General features: G+C 51.1%; 1 protein-coding gene and 1 non-coding gene across 4 annotated transcripts in view; both read left to right on the forward strand.

The window, feature by feature from the left end:
- Window positions 1–20116, forward strand: part of PTPRN2 (protein tyrosine phosphatase receptor type N2) — a 1109078-nt gene that overhangs the window by 889575 nt on the left and 199387 nt on the right. The gene's annotated exons all lie outside the window — the stretch shown is intronic.
- LOC127493866 (small nucleolar RNA SNORD77) lies at window positions 14403–14470 on the forward strand. The gene has a single exon (XR_007924403.3). It is a non-coding gene; the product is annotated as a small nucleolar RNA SNORD77 (small nucleolar RNA).

Below are 20116 nucleotides of genomic sequence, written 5' to 3' on the forward strand. Positions count from 1 at the left end.
GAATGAGGCCAAGGATCTGAAGATGCCAGTTCTTGGGGATGAGCATCCAATAGTTTGTGGCCTGAACGCTGGTATTTATCTGAACACCTCTAAGCCTCTGCGGTTGGAAAATCGCATGGGAAATCTCACAGGGCCAGATTTTCCCGTGCGATTTTGAGTCCCACATGGCTGCAAAATCCTGTCGGATGCCGCACCCGTCCACGCTGGGAAGCACAGAAGTGCACTTGCCACTCCCCTCTGGCCTTCCCCCCGCTTCCACCTCCTCCTCCTCCTCTCTGTTTCTCTCTCCTTTCTTCTTTAGAACAGGAATACCTTAGATGTGTGTTTCATCCCCCAGGACATAATCCCTTCTGCCTTGGTTAATATTGGAAACAAAGGATGCCGGGCTGCTGGGATTCTGAGCAGGCCGCACCATCAGCCTTGATTAAGTTCTCCAGGTGCGGGCTGGCTTCCATCACGGGCAGCCCGGCGTGGAGTAACCTCAATTAAACAGTCATTCGGAGGAGAGAAGAGAGACGATGCCTTCTAAACAATGCTCTTGTGTGTTCTACCTGCCGCCTTTGGGTTCACCTTTATAAAGACCCTCCCGTGAAGGTAGATGGAGGACTCACCTCCTGAGCGAGATCTTTCTATGGGGCGCTGGGGCGGGTGCAGCAATTAACCACTCAGAAGAGCTGTCGGTTTGCTATGCACACCCTCAGCTTCTTGATGCCTGGATGCTAAATTATATCTGACATTTAATTTAAATGCACAGTGCTTTCATTCAAAAATAAACCCTGCTGCCACAGTCCGGGTATTCACGGTATGGATTTTTTTCTTTTTGCCCACTCTCCCTCCCTGACCCCGTGCTCACCTTGACCAGCTCACACAAACTGGAATTTAGCCCATCTCTTTAGTCTGGAGATTGCCCAGTGCACCCTATCCCTGGGCTTCCCTTTGCATGTCAGGATGTCTCCATTTGCAATTTGTAACTGAGAAAGAAATCAATTCCTTGGTATTGCTACTGCACGAAGGCCCCCCAGCCCATTAATGGGCATTTGGAACGCCTTCTCCACTTGGCACCTCATAATCAGTGCTGCACGGCGGCTCCAAGCCTCAGCATCTGGAAGATTCTGCCCAGAGGGGGGCTGGGTGCTTATTGGAGACTGATTTCTTTAGCAGGAGCCTATGGTCCAGTAACCCTTTCCAGTTAAGACGTAAGAGGTGGCCCAGAACATTCCATGACCTGATGGGGAGCCCCTTGCCTCTATCCCCTGAGCCAGCCTCACCCTGGACAGCAGCTACTCCTGCATCTTCATGGAAACATCTCAGGTTGCCTGAGGCCCAGTCCTAGCTGCTTCCAGCCAGACGGAGGGTGTCGGGAACCTGGTACATGTAAGTGTTTCCCTCCGAACAGTTCCTTAGGGACGTGACCACGGAGCCAGGAGGGAGAACAGGAATTGAAAGCCAGAGGAGTTGGATACCTGAAACTTCTTTTTTTTGGCTTCCAAAACCCATTTTTGGAAGAAATCAGAGACATTCCAATAAATGGCAAATTTAATGGACTGTGCTCCAATGGGAGGGGCGCAGGGTCCAGGGTCTCCCACTGACCTCTCCTTTAGCCTCTCCCTCATTGCCATGGCCCACTGGGGAGCCTGGTCCCTGAGCGTTGTGGAAACTCAGTATTCCACCCCCTGATGTCGCTGTGTTAGTTTACAAGAACAAAGCGGGGGAACCTTGACACCATGACCAGAATCCCCCTGGGCAGCCGTAGCTGGCTTGGATGTGTCTGGCTCTGTGCGACTCCTGTTTGCCTCATCCTCTCACTCTGCCACACCCTCAACAGGGCCTGCTGGTCTCCTGAGCCCCTCGCCCCAGAAATGGGAGTTTCCAGCCACCCACCACCCACACCAATGAGTAGATATGAAACTCTATTTCCGGGGCTGGCGCTGCAGCCTAGTGGGTTAATGCCCTGGCCTGAAGCGCCAGCATCCCATATGGGCGCTGATTCTAGTCCCGGCTGCTCCACTTCTAATCCAGCTCCCTGCTGTGACCTGGGAAAGCAGTAGAAGATGGCCCAAGTCCTTGGGCCCCTATACCCACTTGGGAGACCCAGAATAAGCTCCTAACTCCTGGCTTCAGATCGGTGCAGCTCCAGCCATTGCAGCCAATTAGGGAGTGAATTAGCGAATGGACAATCTTTCTCTCTGCCTCTCCTCTCTCTGTGTAACTCTGACTTTCAAATAAATAAATAAATCTTAAAAAAAAAAAACTCTATTTTTTTTTGACAGGCAGAGTGGACAGTGAGAGAGAAAGGTCTTCCTTTGCCGTTGGTTCACCCTCCAATGGCCGCTGTGGCCGGCGCACCGCGCTGATCCGAAGCCAGGAGCCAGGTGCTTCTCCTGGTCTCCCATGGGGTGCAGGGCCCAAGCACTTGGGCCATCCTCCACTGCCTTCCTGGACCACAGCAGAGAGCTGGCCTGGAAGAGGGGCAACCAGGACAGAATCCGGCGCCCCAACCAGGACTAGAACCCGGTGTGCCGGCGCCGTAAGGCGGGGGATTAGCCTAGTGAGCTGCGGCGCCAGCCCAAGAAACTCTATTTCCAAGCAAAAGGTTTCCCCCACCCCCAAGGGCTCCCACACTTCTCTGGGAAGGTCCCGTGGGCAGAGGCAGTGGCTTCCCTAGCATAACCATTGTCAGTGCCTCCCCACTAAGAGCAAGGTGAGAGGCACCTGCCTACCTGACGTTAGCCCCCTCCCCTTCTCCTGTCCACCAACCTGTGTGTTGATGGGGTAAGAAGAGGAGCCCCTGCTAGACTGCAGGTCTGCTCCCCACTCACCGGAGCATTGCTCCAGCAGTCGGCACGGCTGTGCAGAGAGAGGAAAAGGCTCAGCTCGAAAACGTGGCAGCTGATGTCCGGGCTAAGCCATGACAACCTGGGTTGGGCAGGGGCATAAGTAGAAAGAGCTTGGCCAGGGGTCGGGAGCTCCGGGCTCTGCGGAAGCCTTCATGTCTCACCGTCCCAGTTTCTTTTCCCGTGAGGTGCTTGGGCTGGTTAACTCGGGGTACTGTGTCAGTCTCTGGGTCTCAGTCCACTCTGACTCGGGCTGAGCCTTGGTGTCCAGCGCACGCCCCCTCAGCTGCAGTGCCAGGCACCTCCCAGATAGATTCGTGGAGTCCCACAGGGTGGTGTGGCGGGGGTGGGGACCTGCCCTGCGTGGAGACAGGTGGGAGGGGAGGGCTGTCAGCTAAGGCTTGGCTCCCAGAGGCCCGATCCTCACGGCCCCTCAGAAATTCTGGGGAGCAGACTCAATCTAGCACCCGCACGCTAGGGAGAAGTCCTAATCATTCCGTTTATGTTCCCTGCATCCATTTTGCTTTGCTTTTCCATTTGTTGTGCCTGGAAGAATCTGAGCGACAAGGACAATGGAAGTGGTTTGCTTTCTCTTAGCTTGCCTCGAAATAAGCCAGGCAGGCTACCTGTTCTTAGGAGCGTTTTCCCATCTTTCCTCTTCTATGTATATGTGTGTTCCAATGGCACTAAAGCACTTCACACATTTAAATGTGAAAAGAGCAGACTTTTATTACTTTCTTAAATTCAAAAGCAGATCCAATCTCATATCTTAACTCGAGGTGATAGCTGGCTACTGTATTATAATTCTATTTATGTTTTAAATAAAGGATTATTTTTAATTTTTAATATTAAAATGGAATCCTGAGCATGTCCACAAAAGAACCATTTATTATTTCCAGAGTGGATTCCATTTTTGTCATAATAGACTCCACATAATAGACCGAGTGCTAAGAATAGAGGCTCTGTTCTACTGAAACAGGCACTAAATTGGGGTCCCCATCCCTGTTACATTTAGATGGGCTTTCCAATACCTTCCATCTATTTGAATTTTAAAGTCTGAATCTAATTCGGCATCTCAGAATGCTCTTAAGTTTGCACCGTCTGGACAAGACATTGCACCTCACCCTGTGCCAGGGCGTCTGCCCCACACGCTGTTTGAGCCGTCTCATGTCCACTTGTTTATGCTCCGGTTATACATTGGACTCCTTGAATCCCTATCACCTAACACATAGCAGCTGTTCAATAAATAACTGTTGGATAGAAAACATAAAATGATCCAGACAGCGTGAAATATCTGCTCTTCTGGGCTTGGAGTGGATGCCTAACTTGTTCTACTGATGAACTAGCTCAGTGTCCGTGAGCAGACACACAAGGCCTTGGTGTGAGGACTTGAGTTGCATCGTTAGCATCCTTGCTAGCTGCCACCTTACACAGTCACCCAGGGAATATGTATCTCACCAAGCAAACGTTTTATCTCAACTCAGGAAAAGCAGGATGAATACCGACAACAGAATAATTCAGACCGTCCCTCACCAATGTCACCGGTAGACTGGAAGCCTAATCCTCACTCCGGCTATCAGTGTAGCCCATGCAACCGGCAGCCCTCTGGCTCATCACGGCCAGTCCAGTTGTGAGCACATTGTGTTATTCCTGGCTCAGAGACACTATTTTGTTGGGAGGACCCAGGGTAAGCCCAACCCCACAACTAAGCCTTGTTTTTAAAGGTAGCAGACATTCAAGCCCTCTTGGCCAACAGCTTGAAATCTCTGGCAAAGGCTGAGAGTTGGTTTCTGGGGCCGTCTCCCCTCTCCCTGGCCTCAGGAGACCCCTGGCCTGGGTCTCTAGAACGCCCCATCAGAAGTCAGGTGGGTGGAGCTGCTCAGGCTAATTGAGTGGTCACTTCATTGAAAAGCTCACTCTACCACGGCTAATGCAATCAGAGCCTTAGCATGGAGCATCTGGTCAGATCGATTAAAGCACGTTAGTGCAATTCTGAGTCCTTTTAAGATACGTTTAATTGAGGAGAGAATAGCCATTTTCCTTGGCTACTTCTGAGTATTAAATGTCAAAACATGGGATTGTAAATAAAGGCGTTAGTAAGAAGAAACTAGCTTCCAACTGGTATCCTATCACTTAGATTCTGTCTACCTGACCACATTGTCAAGTTAGCTGCTAAGAGATCAAGAGGGGTTGGGCATTTGGTGTAGGGTGGGCATTTGATTTCCAGCGCCCCTCCTCACACCTGTTTCCTGCGAATGCACGCCCTGAGAATCAGAGGCGAGGGCACAAGTGCGTGGGTCCCTGCCATTCACTTGGGAGACATGGACTGAGTTCCAGGCTCCTGGCCTAGGTCCGGCCCAGCCCCAGCTATGGAGGGCACTTGGACAGTAAACCAGTGGGAAGGGATCTCTCTCTCTCTCTCTCTCTCTCTCTCTCTCTCTCTCTCTCTCTCTCTCCCCGTTCCCCCTCCCACATGTAGTGGGAGAGGATTTTTTGAGAAGTTTGAATTCAGACGCAGAACGTCAGCAGACGGCAGGCTCACATCCTGAGACAGAGGTTGGTGCAGGGAGATTTGGGTCTGGGCTCCTTCACCCCGGACTGTGGATGAGTGTGAGGACTCTCACCCTCAGGGAAATGCATGATGGCGCGCGATGTCAAACACCGACTGTGAATTTCCATGGCATCTCCATCTGCCCTGCCGTCCTTGTTCATCACTTACCCCATTAATGAACAAGTCTAGAGGCCCATTCCTGGGAGACGGACGCAGAAGTCTACTCATCTAGTGCAGTGGTCTTTGCGTGCCCCTCAAACTCCTAGAAGCGTGGACACCCTCGCTATTTACATGGAAAACTTTCTGTCCTAATTACACCTGAGCAAATGTGGGTTTTTCCTCCCCTTTTAGAAACTCTCAAGGCAGCTGTGTACAAGTGCAGTCCCGTAGCAGAGGCCCCAGCCAACTGTGTTCTTCATCTACATATGCAAAAACATGGGGCCGGCGCCATGGCTCACTTGGCTAATCCTCCACCTACGGCGCCAGCATCCCATATGGGCGCTGGGTTCTAGTCCCGGTTGCTCCTCTTCCAGGCCAGCTCTCTGCTGTGGCCAGGGAGTGCAGTGGAGGATGGCCCAAGTACTTGGGCCCTGCACCCCATGGGAGACCAGGAGAAGCACCTGGCTCCTGGCTTCAGATCAGCGCAGCGCTGGCTGTAGCAGCCATTTGGGGGGTGAACCAACAGAAGGAAGACCTTTCTCTCTCTCTCTCTCTCTCTCTCTCTCACCGTCTAATTCTACCTGTCAAATAAGTAAAAAAAAATGCCCTTTCCATGGTTCAAATCAGTTAATATTTTAATATTTTCAAGCTGGTTATAGGTACAAACAAAACCTTACTCAGAAGCATTGAGTGCAGCCCACCAGCTTGGAGAAAGACGTCTAGGGAGGAAATGCACTTAATTATTTAAATATTTGCCAACCCAGTGCCAGAACACCCACGCAGAAAGAGTGTCAGCCAGACTGGGGAATATGGATGGGGGTGTGCACCATATCTGATGGCACACATCAACTTGTTGTTTGCTCAACTTCTACAATCTGATGGAGGAGGTAACTCAGACTGCACTCTGCCCTCGGGGAACCCAGGCCAAGAGGAAAGACAAGCAGATAAGGAATTGTGATTGGAGGTTTCAGTGTTGAGAACTCTGAGGACAATACTGGGAAAGTGCTAGGAAGGCCCAGAAGACATCAGAGGTGGGTGGGTTGTCTACAGTGTCCTCTTCCCATGGACCACAGGGATCATAATTTGCTCAAACGGATGTCCTGCCTCCTCCCTCAGAGCTTAAATGTATTCCTGCCAGGATTCCATGTCTAACCAATGAAACTGACCCAACCAGAGAGGAGAGTCTTTAATTATGTTGGGTCACGGGCTGGGTCTTGCCCGTCCCTGCTCAGAACATGAGTCATCCAAAGAGAGGGGAGGAAGAGAGCACCAGGGGCAAGAATCAGGAAGGCTTCAGAGGGCGGTGACCCTTGGAGTGGGTTTGGTGGAGAGGAACCGTTCTAGACAAGCGGAGCAATGTTAGCCACGTGGCAGGGAGAAGGGGCCAGCGGGGAGAGCTTCCGCCCGAGCCTTGCGAAGCCGGGGCAGCGGTGGAGGAGAGATGCAGGGGCGGTGTCTTCCCTCACCTGTTCTCAGTCTTGCATTTGATGTGGGCCAGAAACAGCCAGCCCTTCTTGTGGGTGTAGTGGATGTAGTGATTTCACTTCTTGAGGCTGCATTCACATCAGTGTTCGTTACTGATTGACTACTCGCTTTTTATAAATGAGCTTAGCTTTTTTTAAGGTTTATTTATTATTTATTGGAAAGGCAGAGTTACAGAAAGAGGAGGAGAGGCACACACATACAGAGAGAGAGAGAGAGAGAGAGAGAGAGAGAGAGAGATTTTCCATCTGCTGGTTCACTCCCTAAATGGCCAGGCTGACGCCAAGAACTTCCAGGAGCTTCCTCTGGGTCTCCCACCTGGGTGTGGTGACCTAAGCACTCGGACCATCTTCCGTTGCTTTCCCAGGCTTGTTAGCAGGGAGCTGGATCCGAAGTGGAGCAGCCAGGTCTCCAGCCAGCACCCATATGGGCTGCCAGCGTCACAGGCGGAGGCTTAACCTGCTATGCCACAATGCCGGCCCCTAACTAGTCGTTTTTATAGTGAGAAAACCAAGCCAGAGCAAAGGTGTTGAAACCAAAGCTGTTTTTCAGATGGCTCCAGGATGGCCAGTCTGATACTGCGATGCCCACAGCGAGGAAGCCGTAGACTACCCTGCTCGGGTTCTGAGTTGGAAACCAGTAGAGATCCAGCAACAGCAGTTCGCTAACCACACGTGCTTCCTCCTCTAAGTTTCTGTGTGGCTCATTTTCAGTAGCTTCTGAGCTGATGTGTGTTTTGGGTTATTTTCTTCTTCTCTTACAAAGCAAATATTTTGTTCTAACCTCCCGTGCAGAGAGAACAAGATGACACATGGGTTTTCAAATAGTGTTTTGGCCTCTTGACTGTGCTGAGGGGAATTTCCAAAGACTGGGGGCGCTAATTATAATCTGAAAACTGATCTGTTTATGAACCCATCAGAACTTGAGTCTTGGGACTGCACAGACCTGTGGCACAGAGGTTATTTCAATGTTTGCAATAAACAGGAGGCCAAGGCAGCCCATCAGAGTGGGATTCTTCAACCCTCTCAATAGCTTGTGCTATTATGCAGAAAGAAAAGATGGACTGTCAGAACTCAGGAAGGCTCTTTTTTTTTAAGATTTTATTTATTTAGTTGAGAGGTAGAGTTGCAGACAATGAGAAGGAGAAGCAGAGAGAGAGGTCTTCCTTCCACGGGTTCACTCCCCAGTTGGCCACAACAGCTGGAGCTGTACCGATCCGAAGCCAGGAGCCAGGTGCTTCCTCCTGGTCTCCCATGTGGGTGCAGGGGCCCAAGCACCCAGGCCATCTTCCACTGCGTTCCCCGCACTCATATGGGATGCCGGCACTGCAGGTGGGGGATTAACCCACTGCGCACGGCGCCGGCCCCTTGGGAGGCTCTGCGCCCCAGTTTCTTGCTGGTGCTTTGTGGTTTCTTACAGAAGGCTGTCTTTTCCTCCCCTAATGAAATCAGAGTCAAATGCAGGCACTCCCAGGGTCGGGGGGGGGGGGGGGGAGTTGGGGGGGAGCTCTCTCAGGAACAATGAACTCGCAGCCGATTGGTCTCCAAGTGCTGCAGAGCTCTGGAGGCAGGTGCCAGGAGGTAAGAGCAGGATCAGGAAGAGGAGGTTGGGGGTCCGCTGATGCAAATTGTATGCATCTTATCAGCTTCCCTGAGGCGGCCCCAGCCAACATCACACCCTCTGCTTTTACGTGTGTGTCTAGCTGCTGTTATTTGGGCGATTCAAAGCCCGGACTTTCAGACAGACCAGGAGCCCCAGAGTCAGCTTTGATCTCGGGAACATCACAGATTAGCCGCGTGACTCCCGGTAAAGTCGCTGGGCTCCTTAGGTTTCGGCTCTTCATCTCTGAAATAGTTTAGGACACAATACCTGTCTCCCTGTCTCGCAGGGATTTGGAAACAAGACATGAAAACTTATGTGAGAAGTGCTCAAAGCTTTCTAGAATACGGATCCTGTATAAATTGGAGGAGCCTGTAAAAATAACCCCATGCGGAATTCAATCCTGAAATCACAGAGATCTGAGGAGCTCCCTTGTCAATCCCTTCCTCTGTTCCCGCAAACCCAAAGTGTGCAGGAAGCGCAGCCTACTGGTTGAACAGCCCCATGCTAACCTGTGTTGACCCCTTCATATAATTAAAAATAATATGCATAGTCATGAAACGTATGTCTAGGAACAGCAAAGAGTTCTGATGACAATGACTCTGATGCCTGAAACATTAAATATCAAATTATCTTTAATATTAAAAAGTAGATGTCCTACGCATAACCTTGGTCGGCTTCCAAGCAACCCAATGTTGGTTTCGCCAGGAACAACCCAAGACCAACCAATGCTGAGAGCCTGCCTCCCTCGGGCTTGTGTTTTGACAGAGAGCAAAGGAGCTGCCAGCCCTTGGAGGCTGCGAGAACTTCCTAAGAATCAGATTATGTTCATGAATCCCTGGTTCCAAATCTGTCCTCCTACCCCCGCTGTTCTGCTGACCAACTTCATGCGAATACCCAACTCTTAGCCCCGTTCCCTGCCTACCATGTTTCCTTTCCCGTGAGAAGACCTGTAGAATTCAGTGCACTGGACATTGAAGTATCAGCCTTCCTGGAGCAGGAAGTAGTGCTGTCTAAGGGTCATAGGTCATAGGTCCCAATTGATCCTCAGTTAGTGGGCCGTGAGATGCTTACTCTAATAGCCATTTTTTAAAAAAATATAGTACCAAGAGAGTTTATAAGATCATGCAAAAATGAAAACTTTCATGATGCAATACAGTTTTGTTTTGTTTTTTTTTGTTTTGTTTTGTTTTTTTTTTTTTTTGGACAGGCAGAGTGGACAGTGAGAGAGAGAGACAGAGAGAAAGGTCTTCCTTTGCCGTTGGTTCACCCTCCAATGGCCGCTGCGGCCGGCACACCGTGCTGATCCGATAGCAGGAGCCAGGTACTTCTCCTGGTCTCCCATGGGGTGCAGGGCCCAAGCACTTGGGCCATCCTCCACTGCACTTCCCTGGCCACAGCAGAGAGCTGGCCTGGAAGAGGGGCAACCAGGACAGAATCTGGCACCCCGACCGGGACTAGAACCCAGTGTGCCGGCGCCGCTAGGCAGAGGATTAGCCTAGTGAGCCAAGGCGCCGGCCGATAATACAGTTTTTAAGCAATGGCAATCTTAAGAAGAGCGGGGCCTTTTGCAGTACACGGTGATAAATGGGGCAGAGTGGTTGAGATGTTGACTCCCCGATGAGCAGCACCCGGAGAAAGAAGAGGGAGACCTTCTCTTCTCTTGCCTGTGAAAGCACACGAGCTCCTGGCGCCCTGGACTGCAAGTGGCCCAGGCTAACCCCACCCACCTCCAGGTGAACACACAGTGTCCTCACTCAGTAGTCAGGTGCTGTTCTAGGAAGCTATGTGGGACTCACATGTGTTTTTGCCCTGGAGATTGTGGGCAGCTCTCCAGCCAGGACACAGCACTACTCCAATGTACCTGAAGACTAATGCTTGCCACACCCATCCACCTGGGGGGTATGGGGTGGGGTGGAGGTGGGGGAGACAGACTCCTTCCTGTAGAAGAATACTCCCAAGCTTGAACTCAGGACAAGGGAATAAGAACAGGAACACCTCACTCCCCCCACCCACTGAGCTCAGAAGACCTTGTAGATTTCTGGTGGTATTTTTGCTTAAGGGAAGATCAGCTGTCCACTAGAGCTCTCAGCCAGGACACAAAGACCTGGTTCCCCAAGAGATGAGGCTGCTTGCTAGTCAAGGCCCACTGGGCTCCCATGGGTGCAGGTTCACACATGACACGTGTGTAGTCCAAGTTCAAGAGCTCCGTAGGCCCCTGGAGCATGCTGGCGTGGGTCTGGGGTAAAGCGAACAAAGCCACCAAGTCATTCGGGCAAAGAAGCACTCCTAGGGGCCAGCCATGTGCTTGGCCTTACCTGAGGACCACTCGGGGCCTTCGACATGGGAGATTTCTGCCAGGGCACCCGCTGAAGGGACGAGACGCCAAGATAAAATCAGCGCGCGACTTAGAATGTGTGCTAAGGCTCCGTGAAATACTTGTCAAATTAACTTTGTAAATGAGTGTGTGAAATAAATCCAGCTGAAACCAAGGACTTAGTTCACTTATGTTTATCCAAGACGCCCGGTGTGATCCCCGCCACGGCGTCTCCTCATCCAGAAGATGCGTTGCCCTGGGAGCCCTCACGAAGCCTCTGCAAAGGGCAGCAGACGCAGGAGCAAATTTATTCTACCCTTTAAAAATGTCATTTCCCCATCTCGCCAGGACAGAGAGGAGCGCCTCATTTGTAGAGGGAAACTGTTAGCCCTTGACTCCAAAAGCAGTGCGCGTCCAGTCTGGCACGGGCATCGTTTTGTCCTGTGTTGTGTTTTTGAGAAAGGCGGGGAAGAATGCAAAGAGTAGAAGCACAGTGCAGTGTGCACACAAAAGTAAATAAATAGAAGGCAAATGGCATGCCCTGGAGGGGCCTGGAGGAAGAAGCTGAGTGTCATCCCACACAAAGATGGACACTGTCTGTGTTCCCAAAGCCGTCCCCTGCCCCCACTCTCGGTGTGCGTCAGCTTGGGCTGTGCGCGCACACTAGGTGCATTAAACAGAGGAAGTGCACATTTCACGTCTCTCCAGGCTGGAAGTCCAGGGTCAGGGTGTTGGCAGGGCTGGTTCCTCCAGAGGCCTCTCTCCTTGATTTGGGGACAACTGTCTTCTTGCTGTGTCTTCATACATTCTTCCCCTTGTGTGTCCATCCTTAGAGTCCCTCACTTTTATTATAAGGACACTCAGGAATCCTACTGGATCAGGCCCCAAGCCTTATGATCTCATGTAACCTTAACTGCCTGTTGAAGGCCCTGTCTCCAATACAGGCACATAGGTGGTCATAGCTTTAATATATGGACGCAGGGGACACAGTTCAACCCATAATGCCTTCTAAAAGTGCAAAGTTGGAGTTACACCCTGAGTCCTGCCCACAATTAAGCCTGGAACACACAGGTCTCCCAGCTAAGGACTGTCTTGCCTGAACGGTGGGAGGAAAAGGGAAAGTGTGGGATTCGACAAGGGCAGCATTGTCGTGTATTTCATTACCAAGCAGAGACACATGTCTACCAGGAGGTACACTGGGACAGCAGATGCCAGCCCATCCTGGGCAGAATGAGGACACTGGCGAAGTTCCAGCCCCGTTCCACTCCCAGGGCCCAGGACTCAAGGGGAGGTATTTACAGATGGGGCCCATTGCAGGGCTATCTCTGATCCTCTCCCTTCTGAGGCCCATACTGTAAGTCACAAGCTGTCTCAGCTGCCTAAAGGAACACAGAGTAGCTCCCTCCCTGAGACAGCCTCGTGGTAGATCCAAGTCCCTCCCAGGTCGCTGTGATCCAAGTTTACCAACAAGGCACTCAGCAGCTGCTGGTCGGGTGAACACATGAACAGAGCGATCCATCCATTCCCAGTGCTGCTGTACATCCTCCAGGAAGAAAGAGCACTGAGACTGTGCACAGAGAAACAAATACACTTGTCCTGAAGAGCTTAGAATCCAGCGCAGAAGTTAAGTGGTATCCTGAAATTTAAAGTGTTCTGATGTCATCAGATCCTGTTGTATTTTTTTATAATAGATTTCTCCTTATTTTTAGCCCCGGATGATTCTTCTAAAACACGCAATGTTGAACTTCATAATCATTTCTGAGGTACAGATTCAAAACCTTTTTTTTTTTTTCAAAACCAATTCACGTGCACTCCACATTCCGTAGGCATCTGTACTCAGTTGAGTGTGAGCCCAGATAAGACGGTGGTCACCAGGGAAATCAAATCCTCCCAGGGCCACTCTGTGATGCCTCAATGACACCTGACTGAGCACAGGCACAATGAATGGGATTGTTGCTATCAAAATGACTCACAGGTTTAGTCCAATAATGGAAAAATTGGCTGCATTTGGTCAGGTTGCCTGACCAAGCCTATTTACTCCAGATAGCCAACCCCGCTGTGAGTTGGGCACCAAACTTAGACTTGGAGGGCCACAGGGAGCAAAGCAGTAAGGGGTTATTTTGAATATAAGTGAGTGTTAGGACCATGCCTCTTAGAGCCGGTTCCAGAGTGATTCAGGCACACGGCACTCAGAGTTGTTGGAGGCAGGGTCCTCATTACCCAGAGGACCACGGCCATGGCAAGGCTCCGGAGCCACCAGATGTACCACTCACAGCCTCGCACTGCGCCATCAGCATCGAGGCTACAGCTCATCTGGGGGGTAACTCCTTCATGGTAGCAGTAGTGAGTGGCTGCTCTTTAGCAACTTGGCTGGCTGGCACGCCAGCATCCACCCAGTGAAAGGCCAGTCTGGGGACAAGTAGTGGGTTGGAAGTCAAAATCCCAGGCCCTCGAGAAGGCTTGCCTGCAAGCAGCTGACCCATGGGTCCCCAGTTCTTCATCCATGCCTTGGGTGGGGCTGGACTGGGACCACCAGGGCCCTTACACATCCAGGACATCATACTAGCCTTGTGGTATCATGTCCAAGCCCATGAACATGGCTTTCTTCCAGATCAAAGTGAGCCTTGTCAGATTTTAGTGAGATGGGAACGGAGTCAAGAATAGAGTATTAGTTATGCAGGGAATCTTGGCTGAATCACCATTTAGTCACTGGGATGTTGTTAAAATATTTGTACATCTCCGAGGCTAGATGTTGAAATTGTTTCTTTGCCTATTTCTTTTGCTCTAGAACAGATCCAAAGAGCTAAAATTTACTATAAAGGCATACCACTCTCATTACAGTAGGCATGGCACTGAAGTTGTCTGTAAATCCTTTTTTAAACACTGAGTTGTGTGTTCCTGGAACAAACATTGGTGGAGCTACTATATGTCTGTTATATACTAGGTGCATGAGATGCAAAGAGGAGGAACATGGCCCTTTTCCCAAGGTATGCCTTATTAATTTGTTTCTTTAAAAAAAAAAGATTTATTAATTTATTTGAAAGTCAGAGTTACAAAGAGAAAGGAGAGGTAGAGAAAGAGAGAGAGAGAGAGAGAGAGGTCTTCCATCCACTTGTTCACTCTCCCAATTGGCCGCAACAACCGTAGCTGCGCTGATCTGAAGCCAGGAGCCAGGAGCTTCTTCTGGGTCTCCAACATGGGTGCAGGGGCCCAAGGACTTGGGCCATCTTCTACTGCTTTCCCAGGCCATAGCAGAGAGCTGGATCGGAAGTGGAGCAGCCAGGACTCGAACCAGTGTCCATAAGGGATGCCGGCACTGCAGGTGGCAGCTTTACTCACTACGCCACAGCGCCAGCCCTGATTAATTCATTTCTTTCTCTTTTCAGTAATTTTTTGTGCTGAGGCTGTATTATATTCCATATACTGTTCTAGTGCCATCTACTCTGTACACAAGCAGTTGATACTATGAAGGTTGCATTGTTCAGCAGGTTGAATCATGAAAAGAGCCATCGTTTATTTCATGTATCTCAGGACAAGGAAAACAAGCAGTTGTCGTACAGAGCCTTGTACGTGGTGCAGAAATGGCAAGAAGGAGGCTTGGTGGACTTTCTGGGGAGTTCAGGGTGGGCTTGGCAGAGGAGTTGCTATATGAGCCAGGTCTTGAGTGCAAAGTAGTAGCTGGACAGCTTGATGAGGTTAGCAAGAGCTTTCTGGGTAGGGGGCAGTGCTTTGGTAACACCATACATTAGCATGGCACACCAAGGGAACAGGTAGCTGCAGGTGTCTTGATGCATAGGATGTAAATTTAGTGGCGGGGTCCACTGAGACAGGACAGCAAGAGATTCCGCTGGACAGCTTCAAAGTAGCCACACGTGGAGACGTATGGATGTGGCCACGGCAGGTAGTTGTGTTCAAAAAGTTGACATGGACAGACTTACAATCTGGGAGGAAAAACTTGGAAAATATCTTGAATGGGGGAAGGCAAGAGGCAACAGTATGAATCCAGGGAAGAAAAGAGTGACAGCTGGTCTCCAACCGTAGGAGGAAATAGTGTGTAACACATAAAAGGAAAGAGAGAGTGGCTCAGGCTGACGCTCAACTAAATAGGAAAGGAAATGTCTCAAGGCAGCCTGGGGCAGCACAGAGGAGCCGTCTGCCTTCATCATGGGGCGTAGACAGAGCTCCAAGCAACAGGAGACAAAACTGATGGAAACAAAGGGAACAGAGAATTCACCCTACTGTAGGAGCCCGGAATAATTCAGAGACCTGGTTGATCAGGCAAACAATAAATAAGGACAAAGGCAAATCTGAAGAGCATGACACATGGGCCAGGCCTGCTGTCCAATTATGAGCCCAATAAGGATGCAAATCCTTTCCAAAATGGGATTGTTGTCAGCGAAGATCCCAGGCCCTAGGCCACCAAATCGGGTCTCCGTGTATTACCGTGAGGAGAAATGGTATCATCAAAGCGCTGCGTTTGGGTTCAGACCACCACTGCACCTGGCCACACTGTTGTTCTGTGGTCTCAGATCTTCTGCCTTTGTCATCAGGGCGGTGGAGGAGGAAGACAGATTTGCTGCTGAGTTGTCTCTGCTTTTAATTATTTTTCACATAACCCAGTGGGCTCACCTGTTGTCAGGAGGGAGGCATTGCAATGGACAAGAGCCCAGGAGGACTGAGCTGGTAGGGGCAGATACCAGGGGAGACCCTTGCAAGTGGGGTTGTGCAGGATGGACAGAGGGGACTTGGTGCCTCACCCAAGGCTAGAGAGGTGGGGAGCCCATGTGTGGCACCACCAGTTGCCCTGCTACCTAAGAGTCAGTTACAATTGGTGGTGGCAGCGGGAAAATTTGCAGGAAGTCAGAAAATGGAGGAGCAGACACTGAGGGAAAGAGAAAGAATGTAGAAGACACGTCAGACATTCACCAGAAGATGAGGGTTCCAGGGTGCACCTGTATGGTTGCAGCCTGCAAAACTGCAGGATGCACCAGGGTGGGCGTAGCAAAGTGAGTACAGCTGGGGACCAGGTGGTGGAGGGAATCCTAGTGCTCTGAGCCCGAGGTGTGGCTCCCACCACCACTCACATCCAAGCAGGCCAGAGACGCAGGCACCCTGTATGAAGAACCTCCCGAGGATGCATCCATCCATCCTGTGTCACACTATGCTGCCTGCACAGCCTTAGCCTGGATCCCACAGTGATCCCCCTGTGACACACTGCAAAATGCTGTATAGCCTTAGCCTGGATCCCACAGTGATCCCCCTGTGACACACTGTGCAATGCTGCACAGTCTTAGCCTGGATCCCACAGTGATCCTCCTGTGACAAACTGTGGTGGCTGCACAGTCTTAGCCTGGATCCCACAGTGATCCCCCTGTGACACTGCACAAGGCTGCAGTCTTAGCCTGGATCCCACAGTGATCCCCCTGTGACACGCTGTGCAATGCTGTACAGTCTTAGCCTGGATCCCACAGTAATCCCCCTGTGACACTGCACAAGGCTGCAGTCTTAGCCTGGATCCCACAGTGATCCCCCTGTGACACGCTGTGCAATGCTATACAGTCTTAGCCTGGATCCCACAGTGATCCCCCTGTTACACACTGCACAAGGCTGCAGTCTTAGCCTGGATCCCACAGTGATCCCCCTGTGACACGCTGTGCAATGCTGCACAGTCTTAGCCTGGATCCCACAGTGATCCCCCTGTTACACTCTGCACAAGGCTGCAGTCTTAGCCTGGATCCCACAGTGATCCCCCTGTGACACACTATGGTGGCTGCAGTCTTAGCCTGGATCCCACGGTGATCTTGTGCAAAGCTCAGTTGTGAATCTTGGCAGAGGGAGGAAGAAAGAGCCCAACCTTTGTTTCCTCCTGCACCTGTTGCAGGTGTTGCTCTCACAGGGCCAGGGAGAGGTGCTCAGGAGCTCAGGGTCCTTTTCAACTTTGACCTCTTAACACTTCCAGCCCTGTCACTGGGCTCCCCAACCCTGTCTTCCCAGAAGAGGAAAGGGCAGGTCCCCAGGTTCCTAAAAGAAACTGCAGAATTCTTGTTTGGTTTATAAGGCGAACTTTGAAGCCAGGTACAGGTGAAATGCAAGGTGAGTGTTCTTGATTAGCAGGCCTTCGAGTCCAGGATCCTGTGCTTTGGCTGTGGTGGCACTGCTCCATCCAAAGGCCCAGGCAGTGACCCGAGGTTGGTGCCTCGCATTGGATGCGGCCCATCCCCACAAGTTGCAGAACAAGAAGCCAGAATTGCCAGGCTCTGTTTCCTGCTCTGGTTAAGGTTTTATTTGAACTTGGAATTCCACTACTTGAAATGGGCATTTTTTGGTTGGGATATAAAAAACAATTTTCCCTAAATCTTCCCAAAAAATTGGCCCCCTAGGATGTAGAGCCATGCTTATAGCATCACATTCTCTCGGAAGACAGAGGTGTGGTCTCTTTAAGCATATTGTTTTCTCTCCTGAAAAGGAATGGGGGAGAGAGAAAGGGACTTAGGGCCTCCTGTGCTGTGGAGACTGCTCAACACCCCGTCCTGGGTGTCCCTGGGGGCACCTCTCCGGGAGCCTGGAATCTCCATCCACCCAGAGAGTCGTGCATGTGGAAGCCCCGGAAACCGTTCTGACCATCCTGGACCCTCTTCTGTCTCACCCCACCCTGCTCTCCTCCCTCCCTCCTCACCACTGCCCCAGCCTCACTGCCGTCATCTCATTGAATGAAGTCAGCCACCTCCTACTTGTCTGCATTAGCAAGGGTTCTCTGGTTTTTTTTTTTTTTAAGATTTTATTTATTTATGTATTTGAAAGAGTTACACAGAGAGAGAAGGAGAGGCAGAGAGAGAGAGGGAGAGGGGGAGAGAGAGAAAGAGAGAGAGGTCTTCCATCCTCTGGTTCACTCCCTAATTGGCCACAATGGGTGGAGCTGTGCCAATCCAAAGCCAAGAGCCAGGAGCCTCCTCTGGGTCTCCCACATGGGTGCAAGGGCCTGAGGACTTGGACCATCCTCCACTGCTTTCCCAGGCCACAGCAGAGAGCTGGATCAGAAGTGAAGCAGCCGGGACTTGAACCAGCGCCCATATGGGATGCTGGCACTGCATGCAGTGGCTTTAACCGCTATGCCACAGCGCTGGCCCCACAAGAGTTCTCTAGACAAACAGAACCAGTAGGAGATGAGAGATGATGATAAGTGGGTGGATGGATAGACAGATGATAATTGATGGATAGATAATAAATACATGAATGGATGGATAGATTATAGATCAATTGACGACAGATGGCAAATCAAGAGAGGGAGAGACTTATAAGGACTTGGCTCAGGTTTTGGAGCCTGAGAAGCCCACCGTCTGCCTCCTGCTCACTGGACAGCCGCTCATGGAATTCCAGCCCAAGTCCAGGGGCTCCGCTGGCTCCCTGGAGGCAAGTGTGAGGGCGTGAGAAGGTGAGAGGCGATATCCCAGCTCAGGCAGAGAGAGGGAGTTCTCTCCTGCTCGGGGTGTGTGGTTCTGACTGGTCCCCCGGTTGGATCAGATGAGGACCACCCCCACTGGGGAGGCTGGCTGCTCACTGAGTCCAGAGATCCAAACGCTGGTCTCATCGCAAACACCCTCGCAGACACCCAGCGGCTGCCCAGTCGGGTTGACAGAGAGGCCAACCTTCTCACCATCCTTACCTCCTCTGCTCTGGCATGCTCCCTCTCCCCACGAGGCATGGAGCTGATCCCTAAAACCATGACACTGTCACCCCCCTGGGCATCACCCTTACTGTGCAGGTGAGACTTGCAGGCCACCCTCACTCTGTGTCCTTTTTAAAAAAAAATTTTTTTTAAGATTTTATTTATTTACGTGAGAGGCAGAGGCAGAAAGAGAGAGAGAGAGAGGTCTTCCATCTGCTGGTTCACTCTCCAAATGGCCACTACGGCCGGAGCTGTGCCAATCCCAAGCCAGGAGCCAGGAGCTTCTTCCAGGTCTCCCATGTGGGTGCAGGGTCCCAAGCCTTCTACTGCTTTCCCAAGCCATTAGCAGGGAGCAGGATTGGAAAAAAAGCAGTAGAGACACAAACTAGTGCCCATAAGGGATGTGGGTGCTGCAGGCGGAGGCTTAGCCCGCTATGCCACAGCGCTGGCCCCTCTCCACGTCCTTTCCAGCCATGAGGGTTCTTGAAGTCCAGACCCTGTGATCCTCCCAGCAGCCCCTGAGGGCCATGTGGAGACCCGGAAGCCCCTCCAGAGAGCAGGTCACCCTTTCCAGCCCCCGAAGGGCCGTGACGTACTTCCTGCCAGCCGTGGGAATGTTTGCTGATGCCCACTGTCCAGGGGGCTGGAGGCTGCACACATCGGGGGCCTGTCTTGATTTTTGCCATCCCTGGGCCCAGTGCAGTGTCAGTCTAGAGGGAGGTATCTGTGTTTAAAGGTCCCTTCTACCCGTTAAAGCAACAGCTTCTCGCGTTTTAGCCGTGGGGACATTTCCTCAAAGAGAAATCTTTCTGGAAATTCAAGGAAGAATTAAAAGCAGAGCTGCTGGCTGGGAGTAATACGGGGACCCCGTGGGTGTCCACCTGCAGAGTGTGGATCTGGTCACTGTCCTAAGAAACAGCACAGAATGACCGTGTGCTTCCTAAAACCAACCTGGGCTGCCACAAGCTGTGGTTGAAATGTCGTCTTCTTTTTTTTTTTTTAAAGGATTTGTTTGTTTATTTATTTATTTATTTGAAAGTCAGAGTTACAGAGAGAGAGAGAGAGGCAGAGAGAGAGAGGTCTTCCATCCGCTGGTTCACTCCCCAATTGGCCGCAACAGCCGGAGCTGAGCTGATCCGAAGCCAGGAGCCAGGAGCTTCTTCCAGGTCTCCCACGTGGGTGCAGGGGCCCAAGGACTTGGGCCATCTTCTACTGCTTTCCCAGGCCACAGCAGAGAGCTGGATTGGAAGAGGAGCAGCTAGAACACAAACCAGTGCCCATATGGGATGCCGGCACTGCAGGTGATGGCTTTACCTGCTACACCACAGCACCGGACCCCCCCCCCTTTTTTTTTTAATATATGAAGCTTCAAAGATGAGCAGCCACATAAAATACTCGATAAGGTATTCAATGAAGCTTCTATCAAAAAGATCAATATATGCACATAATTATTGGCTTTTCCATCTTTTCTGCTTTCTTGCCATTTATTTTCACTTCCCAATTTTATT

This window comes from Oryctolagus cuniculus, chromosome 7, assembly GCF_051225735.1.
Source record: "Oryctolagus cuniculus isolate XC-2025 breed Fujian yellow rabbit chromosome 7, ASM5122573v1, whole genome shotgun sequence".
Lineage (NCBI taxonomy): Eukaryota > Metazoa > Chordata > Mammalia > Lagomorpha > Leporidae > Oryctolagus > Oryctolagus cuniculus.